This window comes from Panthera onca, chromosome C2 (assembly GCF_046562875.1).
Source record: "Panthera onca isolate mPanOnc1 chromosome C2, mPanOnc1 haplotype 2, whole genome shotgun sequence".
NCBI lineage: Eukaryota > Metazoa > Chordata > Mammalia > Carnivora > Felidae > Panthera > Panthera onca.
Genome location: NC_138347.1, coordinates 23,561,121 through 23,571,202, shown reverse-complemented (window position 1 = coordinate 23,571,202; position 10,082 = coordinate 23,561,121). Strand labels below are relative to the sequence as shown.

At 34.9% G+C, this 10,082-nt stretch overlaps 1 pseudogene; it reads left to right on the top strand.

The window, feature by feature from the left end:
* The first annotated feature begins 8,314 nt into the window (after positions 1 to 8,314).
* LOC132682786 (STEAP1 protein pseudogene) lies at positions 8,315 to 9,318 on the top strand (annotated as a pseudogene).
* Positions 9,319 to 10,082: the final 764 nt, after the last annotated feature.

The window sequence follows — 10,082 nt, the reverse complement described above, 5'->3', positions numbered from 1 at the left end:
CAGGCGCCCCTATACCACATCTTCTTTATCCATTCATCGGAAGATGGACACTTGGGTGCTTCCATAACTTGACTATTGTAAATAATGCTGCAATAAACATAGAGGTGCATATATCTTTTCAAATTAGTGATTTTGTTTTCTTTGAGTGAATACCTAGCAGTGGAATTACTGGGTTAAATGGTATTCTTAGTTTTATTTTTTTGAGGAAATTCCATACTGTTTTCCACAGTGGCTGCACCAATTTTTATTCCCATCAACAGTGCACAAGGGTTTACTTTTTCCACATCCTCACCAACACTTGTTACTTCTTGTCTTTTTTATACCAGTCATTCTGACTGGTTTAAGGTGATATCTTATTGAGGTTTTGATTTGTATTTCCCTGATGATCAGTGATATTGAACATCTTTTCATATGTCTGTTTGCCAAATATATGTATTCTTTGGAGAAATGTCTGTTCAGGTCATCTGCCCATTTTTAAATCAGATTATTTATTTTCTTGTTGAGTTGCATGAGTTCTTTATTTTGGATATTAACCCCTTATCAGATATATCATTTGCAAATATCTTCTATTCAATAGGTTGCCCTTTTGTTGATATTTTCCTTCATTGTTACTAGTTTAATGTAGTCCCAACTGTTTATTTTTGCTGTCATTTCACTTGGCTGAGGAGATAGATCCAGAAAAACGTTGTTAAGACCCATGTCTAAGAGATTACTGCCTATATTTTCTTTTAGGTGTTTTATGGTTTCAGGCCTTGCATTTAGGTCTTTAATCCATTTTGAGTTTACCATTGTGTAGGATGTAAGAAAGTAGTCTGGCTATATTATTTTGCATGTAGCTGTTCAGTTTTTCCAACACTATTTATTGAAAAGACTGTCTTTTCCCCACTGTTATTTTTACTTCCTTTATCTTAGATCAATTGGCCATATATATGTGGGTTTATTCCTGGGACCTCTATTTTGTTCTATTGATCTATGTGTCTATATTTGTGCCAGTACCATACTGTTTTGATTACTATAGTTTTGTAATATAGTTTGAAATCTGGGATTGTGATACCTTCACCTTTGTTATTCTGTCTCAGGATTGCTTTGGCTATTTGGGATCTTTTGTGGTTCAGTACAAATTTTAGAATTATTAGTTCTGGGGATGCCTGGGTATCTCGGTTAAGTGTCCAAGTCTTTTTTTTTTAATATTTTTAATGTTTATTTATTTTTGAGAGAGACAGAGTGCAAGCAGGGGAGGGACAGAGAGAGAGGGAGTCACAAGATCTGAAACAATCTCCAGGCTTTGAGCTGTCATGCAGAGCCTGACACAGGCTCGAACTCACCAGCCGTGAGATCATGACCTGAGCTGAAGTCAGATGCTCAGCCGACTGAGCCACCCAGGCTCCAAGAAGCATCTGACTCTTGATTTCTTGATTTCTGCTCAGGTCATGATCTCCTGGTTTTTGGGATAGATCCCCAAGTCGGGCCTCTCCTTCTCTGTCTGCCCTTCCCTTACTCCATGCACCTTCTCTCTCTCTCTCTCTTTCTCTCTCTCTCTCTCTCTCTCTGTCTCTCTCTCTCTCAAATAAATAAACTTTCAAGAAAGAGAATTATTTGTTCTGTGAAATATCTTATTGCTATTTTCATAGGGATTGCATTGAATTTATAGATTTCTTTGAGTAGTATGGACATTTTAAAAGTATTAATTCTTATAATCCATGAGCATGATATATCTTTCCATTTATTTGTATCAAAATACTGCAAGTCTTATTGGAGCTTCAAGAAAATACTATATAATGCAGTGTTCACAAAATTAGAAAAGGAAAAGTACTTTACATTAAATTAATGTGCACATACCCACATACAAGCACATGTTGTCTGATACTGTGTTTCAGGATAAAGACTTATAGCAGACTAGGGATCAGGAGACATTTGTTCGATCATGATTCTGCTGTATTTGACAAGACCCTTGTCAAACTACTCCAGTTGAACTCAGGATTTAGAAGATAGAAAATTAGGAACATACCATTTAAAATATAAGGTTTTAAGTAGAAGGAATTTTAGTATTCTTCTTTAAAGGGAGACTCACAAACAATGGGAAAATTGACATGAATGAAAGTATTTCCTGTGAATGTAATATTCATATTTATTTCACTAAACAGCTCTGTGCTAATATAGTCTTCTGTACTCATTAGCCAGAAGTAATGTTTTCAATTTTCATACCTAGTAATAAATTTTAAAAGCTTACATTTGTTGAGGACTTATATACCACCCAATTTTCTGAAATCATTACATATAACCAATTGATTAAACCCTCTCAATACTGTGAGATTGGATCTGCTATCATTCCCATTCTTTATAGGTAAAGAAACAGATAACAAAGAGAAATAAAAACTTCCCAGTTAATAGGCAAAACCAGGATTCAAAGTAAATTTAGGAACAAGTTCTCTTAATGCACATGTTAAGTACATTTAAAACATCATGTTTTACATTTTTCACTGGGGCTTTTAGGCTAGACAATACATATTCACACTGGTTCCATTAAATCAGTGTTCCAAGTACAGGACCTTACTTATAAGTAAATAAGGTATAGGTAAAGTATAAGTATAAGTAGGTAGCCAGTATTACATTGCAGAATAATATTCTAACCAGTCTTCTTTTAAAAATTTGTATTTATTTTTGAGAGACAGAGTGTGAGTGGGGAGGGGCAGAGAGAGAGGAAGACCCTGAACAGAGCTCTATGACGGGCTTGAACCCACAAACCATGAGATCATGACCTGAGCTAAAGTTGGACACTTAACCAACTGAGCCACTCAGTGCCTTCATAACCAGGCTTTTAACTGAAGACTATTAGGACAGATTTTCCAAACATATGTTGCAGGACTTTCAGGATATAATATATTTATACAGATAAACACAATAGGAGAAAAAGAACTTTCATTTAACAATACTAGAATTAGAGTAGTAGATGCAGTTACTAAAAATATGGTGAAATGTGAAAGAATTGTTTTCCAGAATTCATTTTTATTTATACATGTATTTTTAAATATAATTTATTGTTAAGTTGGCTAACATATAGTGTGTGTATACAGTGTGCTCTTGGTTTTGGGGATAGAGTCCCATGATTCATCACTTACAAACAACACCCAGTGCTCATCCCAACAAATGCTCTCCTCAATGCCTGTCACCTATTTCCCTTCTATATCCCTCCCCATCACCCTCAGTTTGTTCTCTGTATTTAAGAGTCTCTTATGGTTTGCCTCCTTCCTTCTCTGTTTGAAACTATTTTTTCCTCTTCCCTTCCCCCATGGTCTTCTGTTAAGTTTCTCAAGTTCCACACATAAGTGAAAACATATGATATCTGTCTTTCTCTGACTGACTTATTTCACTCAGCATAATACCCTCCAGTTCTATCCATGTTGCTGCAAATGACAGGGTTTCATTTTTTCTCATTGCCAAGTAGGATCCCATTGTATATATAAACCACATCTTCTTTATCCATTCATCAGTTGATGGACATTTAGGCTCTTTCCATAATTTGGCTATTGTTCAAAGTGCTGCTATAAACATTGGGGTACATGTGCTCTTATGAATCAGCACTCCTGTATCCTTTGGATAAATTCCTAGTAGTGCTATTGCTGGGTCATAGGTAATTCTATTTTCAATTTTTGAGGAACATCCACACTGTTTTCCAGAGTGGCTGCACTAGTTTGCATTCCCACCAGCAGTGCAAGAGGGTTCCCGTTTGTCCACATCTTCACCAGCATCTGTTGTTTCCTGAGTTGTTAATTTTAGCCACTCTGACTAGCGTGAGATGGTATCTCACTGTGGTTTTGATTTGTATTTCCCTGATGATGAGTGATGAGAATCTTTTCATGTGTCCATTGGCCATCTGGATGTCTTCTTTGGAAAAGTGTCTTTTGCCCATTTCTTTACTGTATTATTTGTTTTTCAGGTGTTGAGTTTGGTAAATTCTTTATAGATATTGTATAGGTCGTTCGCAAATATCTTCTCCCATTCCATCAGTTGCTTTTTAGTTTTGTTGATTGTTTACTTTGCAGCAGAGCTTTTTATCTTGATGAGGTCCCAATAGTTCATTTTTGTTTTTATTTCCCTTGCCTTCAGAGATGTGTTGAGCAACAAACTGCGGCGGCTGAGGTCACAGAGGTTGTTGCCTGTTTTCTCCTCTAGGGTTTTGATGGTTTCCTGTCTCACATTCAGGTCTTTCATCCATTTTGAGTTTATTTTTGTGTATGGTGTGAGAAAGTGGTCCAGTTTCATTCTTCTGCATGGTGCTGTCCAGTTCTCCTACCACCATTTGCTAAAGAGACTGTTTCCCCACCCCCTTGGATATTCTTTCCTGCTTTGTCAAAGATTAGTTCACCATATATTTGTGTGTCCAATTCCGGGTTCTGTATTCTATTCCATTGGTCTATGTGTCTGTTTTTATGCCATACCATACTGCCTTGTTGATTCCAGCTTTTTAGTAGAGGCTAAAGTCTGGGATTGTGATACCTCCCGCTTTGGTTTTTTTCTTTAATAAGAAGCCATTACTTTGGCTATTTGGGGTCTTTTGTGGTTCCATACAAATTTTAGAATTGTTTGTTCTAGCTTCGAGAAGACTGCTGGTGCAATTTTGATTGGAATTCCATTGAATGTGTAGATTACTTTGGGTAGTATTGATATTTTAATAATATTTATTATTCCAATCCGTCAGCATGGAATGTTTTTCCATTTCTTTGTGTCTTCTTCAATTTCCTTCATAAGATTTCTATAGATTTTGACATACCAGATCTTTTACATCTTTGGTTAGGTTTATTCCTAGGTATTTTATGGTTCTTGGTGCAATTGTAAATGGGGTTGATTCCTTGATTTCTCTTTCTGTTGCTTCATTATTGGTGTATAGAAATTCAACCAATTTCTGTACATTGATATTGTATCCTGCAACTTTGCTGAATTCATGGGTCAGTTCTAGCAGCTTTTCGGTGGAGTCTTTCAGATTTTCCATGTAGAGAATCATGTCATCTGCAAAAAGTGGAAATTTGACTTCTTTTTGGCTGATTTGGATTCCTTTTATTTCATTTTGTTGTCTGATTGCTGAGGCTAAGACTTCCAACACTATGCTAAACAACAGTGGTGAGAGTGGACATCCTGTCATGCTCCTGACCTCAGGGAGAAAGCTCTCAGTTTTTAAAGATAGCTTATTACCCACTAAAAATATCTAAAGCCCTTGTTTGTATGGAAAAAATAAAGAGTATATTATTAGGTATTTCAGTGTCTCTCTAGAAAGCCCAAAGAAAATACCTATGATTTAACAAATGATATCTAATTAAGAAAAAATAAATGTTATCTTAGCACTTAAAATAAAATACAACCTGGATTTTAGTACTGGCTCCGTTGCTAAGAAGCTGTGAGACCTGGGAAAAATCATTCAACTTCTCTGAGCCATAGTGTGCAGATCTGTAATGGAGGTGCTAGGAATCACAAATTGATCTCTGAGGTCCCCTCAGGCTATAATAAGCTATGATTACATGAAATTAACAGAGTTTGAGTAGAATGAAATCAATAGAGATAAGCATGCCAATTAGTGCATACTAATTCAGAGCTTCTCTCTTATAGGCTCATGTTTAAAAAGATATGTACTGCAAATAAAAGAGACTTAAGTAGAGATATTAAAATTATTCACCACTATGGTTTGCTTGTAAGCAAATATTTCCTAAACCAAATGTTTCAATACATTGTTATATTGAAATAATTAACTCAAGTATTTGAAGAGAGATTTGGAATTGTGTAAAAATTGCTTAATACATATTTGTAACAGGAGGAATGTCCTAACCCCAGTTTTATGTATGGCTCCATTTTTAGTGTAACAAGGTTCATCAGTTTTACTTTCATCTTCTAAGAAGCTGTTTTCTGTTAAATATTTTCATACTCATTATGTTGTGTTGCTCTACATTAAAAAAAGATCTACATGCCATTAAATACTAAAATCATCTATTAGAATGTGATTGATATTTTAAGTATGCCTGTTATTTTGCAAATTTTCTGAAGTTTCTGGAAAATAATCTAGTGTCAATTTTCATAGGAATGAGTAGGAGTTATTTTTTAAATGAAGTATTTTATCTCAATATGTCTCCTCATACTATTTTTCAGTAAAACTTAATGATAAATTATGGCAAATTCAAGTAGGAGAGAATTGTCTTTTCAGAAAAAGCTTATAAAATATTTCAGGATTTTCTCCTCCCACATAAATGCGCTATATCGAAAAAGATTGTTTCAGATTAGAAATGTAGAAATAATGACAACGAGTGCTCACGTGAAATAAAAGATTGGCTTCTTGTGACAATTTACATTTCCAGGGAAATAATAAATGCCTTTAACCTACTTTGTGAAACAGAAAAGTAAGTTCTTCGATCTTTCGGCCTTGCTATCTCTTATGCCCTCATTTTCCGCAGAAGAAGAACAGTATATAGAAGGCATAGATATGCAAAGAAAAAAAAAGTCTTAACTTACAAAAACAAAATATAACTTGTTTAAACTCCTTTGTTAGAACACATTGATGTGGCCACATCTAATTGCAAGAATGACTAGAAAATGTTTGTGTCACAAAAAAATGAGCAAAGGAAATTTGGTTAACAGAGACTCAACCATAACTGTGTTGTCTCTTTTATTTTTGTTTAGAATTGTTATCAGTGAATCTTAACTTTTATTTTATAATGTAAAATAAGGAATAGCCTTGCATTTGTGTTTGAAACTTTGAAGGCAAAGTTTCATATTTACACAATTCCCAAGAATATGTAGTATACAGTAAATTAAATCAAATTATAATTGATAAGTATAAATGTTACTAATAGTCTTTAAATACTTAAGAAAATCAAAAGTGTTACTAAACATTGGAAAAATTAGTTTGTCTTAAAAAGATACTAAATGCAGTGTCAATTATGTAAATACTTATAAACATGTTCATTACTTTATGTAATGCAAACTTCTATCACAATGATTTATTTTTTGTGTTACGTATAATAACAAAAGTCATAAATCTTCTTAGATCACTAATCCCAACCTAAGAAACTAAACTATGAAATCATTGCTTTTAAAAGAAAAGCACAAGGTAAGAATGTCCCCTTTTACCCCTTATTTTTAACATCATAATAAAAGTCCTAGCTAATGTAATAAGACAAGAAAAGAAAAGATATACAGAAGATTGCAGGATGGGGAGCCTGGGTGGCTCAGTTGGTTGAGTGTCTGACTCTGACTTTTGATTTTTGTCTCAGGTCATGATCCCAGGGTCATGGGGTTGAGCCCTGCCTCAGGCTTCACACTGAGTGTGGAGCCTGCTTAAGATTCTAGATTTTCTCTCTCTCTCTCTCTCTCTCTCTCTCTCTGTCTCTGTCTGTCTGTCTGTTTCTCCCTCTGCCCCTCTCCCCCACCCATTTGCTCTTCCTCTCTAAAATAAAAAAAGAATACTATATATATATATATATATATATATATATACACACACACACACACACATATACATACATATATATACATACGTGTATATATATACATACATATGTATATATGTATACATATGTATATATATGTATACGCATGTATACATATATATACATGTGTATACATATATACGTATGTATATATATAAATAAGACTGGAGCAAACAAGGTCAATATATAAATTCAGTCACTTTCCTATATACCAGCAGTGAACAAATAACATTTGAAATTCAAACCATAACACCATTTACATAAACATCCAAACAATGAAATATTTTGGTACACATCTAACAAAACATGTGTAAGATCTATATGAGGAAAACAATAAACCCTGGTGAATGAAATAGAAGGAGATTTAAATAAATTAGGTGATGTTCCATATCGATGGACAGGAAGACCCAGTATTGTCAAGACGTCAGTTCTGGATCTAAAGATACAGTCCAAAAAAAAAAAAAAAGTAAAATAAAATGAAATAAAAAAGATACAGTCCAGATCTAAAAATCCAAATCTCAGAAAAGTATCTGTTTGTGTGTGTGTGTGTGTGTGTGTGTGTGTGTGTGTGTGTAGACAAACTGATTATAGAGTTTTCAAGGAGGCAAAAGACACAGTACTGAAGTCTGGAAGTACTGAAGGAGAAGAACAAAGTTGGAGAACTGACGCTACCTGACTTCATGACTTGCTGTAAAGTTATAGTAAATCAAGACTGTGTGGTTTCAATGAAAGAGTATACAGATAGGTGTGGGGCTGCTACCTCCCCACAGTAACTGCACTACAACTTACCATCTGGTTGGGCTGAGAAGCAGGTGGATGAACCAGTTCTGTTTACACAGTTAATGGAGAGCAGACAAAACATTATGAATGAAGAACTTTGACAATGAAGCCTAGGAGGTATCTAGAAGAAGATGATTATTTGAATAAGGACTTGGGAGAGACCAGCATCCTGAAAAGACCTGTACCTTTGCACATGCACCAAACAACCCATTTTGATAAATTTGATTGCCCCACCCCCCAAGCTTGGGCACAAACAAGAACTCTTTCCAAAGTGCTGCATGCCAATTAAATTGCTACTATTGCATTCTCTCTGACTTTTCTTTATATTCTTTGAGGGAAATAACTCACTCTTTGTAACTTTCCATCAACAGTATTTTATAAAATTTCAATCCTGGTCATCAACAAAGTCTTGCCAATGGTTTTCATCACCCTCTTAGTTCTGGTTTATTTGCCAGGTGTGATAGCAGCTGTTGTACAGCTTCATAATGGAATCAAATTTAAGAAATTTCCACATTGGTTGGGTAGATGGAAGTTAACAATAAAACAATTTGGGCTTCTCAGTTTCATTTTTGCTGTACTGCAAACCATGTATGTCTATCCTGTCCAATGAGGCTATCCCACAGATACAAGAGGCTCAACTGGGCGTGTCAACAGGTCCAACAAAATAAAGATGATGCCTCAATTGAGCCTGAGGTTTGCAGAGTGGAAATTTATGTGTCTCTGGGAGTGACAGCACTTGCAATACTGGCTCTGTTAGCTGTGACGTCTATCCTTCTGTGAGCAACTCTTTGACGTGGAGGGAATTTCACTATGTTCAGAGCACACTAGGACTTGTTGCCCTTCTGCTGGGCACAATACATGCATTGATTTGTTCCTGAAATAAATAAAACAATGTGTATGGTATACACCTCCAAATTTTATGACAGCTGTTTTCCTTCCAATTGTTGTCCTGTTATGTGAAGGTATATTTTCCCTGCCATGCTTAAGAAAGAAGATTCTAAAAGTTAGACATGGTTGAGAAGATACCACCAAAATTAATAAAACTGAGGTGTCTTCCCAGTTGTAGAATCACTGTTTACACACATTTTTGTTCGATATTGATATATTTTACCATAAACATTTCAAATTTGTATTTGTTTAATAAAATGCCCACTTGAGGTTCTTAATGTAAAAAAGGAAAGAGTATATAGAAGGATCAAGGGAAGAGAATAGAGAGTCCAGAATAGACCCACATAAATATAGTTAACTGATCTTTGACAAAAGATAAAAAGGTAAAGCAATGGAACAGAGATAGTTTTTTGCCGATGTTGTTGCTGTTGTTGTTTTTAATAAGTGGCGTGGGATGACTAGACACCTACAGGCAGAGTAATGAATCTAAACACAGAACTTAACACCCTTCACGATATAGATCTCAGACCTGAGTGTAAACGGCCAATCTATAAAATATACTCCTAGAAGATAGCATTGAAGAAAACCTACGTAATCTCAGGTATGGTGATGCCTTTTAACATACAACACCAACGTTATGATCCATGGAAGAAGTAATGGATAAGTTGTTTACAATTAAAAACTTTGACTCTGTGAAAGACACTATCAAGAGAAATAGAAGAAAACCCACAGACTGGGGGAGAATATTTGTAAAAGACAAATCTGCAAAAGCACTGTTATCCAAAATTTACAAAGAACTCTTAAAACTAAACAATAAGAAAACTAATACTCCAATTAAAAAAATAGGCCAAAGACTAACAGACACTTTTACCAAAGATGATACACAGATTCTAAATAAGCATATGAAAATGTATTTCACACCATATGCCATTCGGGGAAATG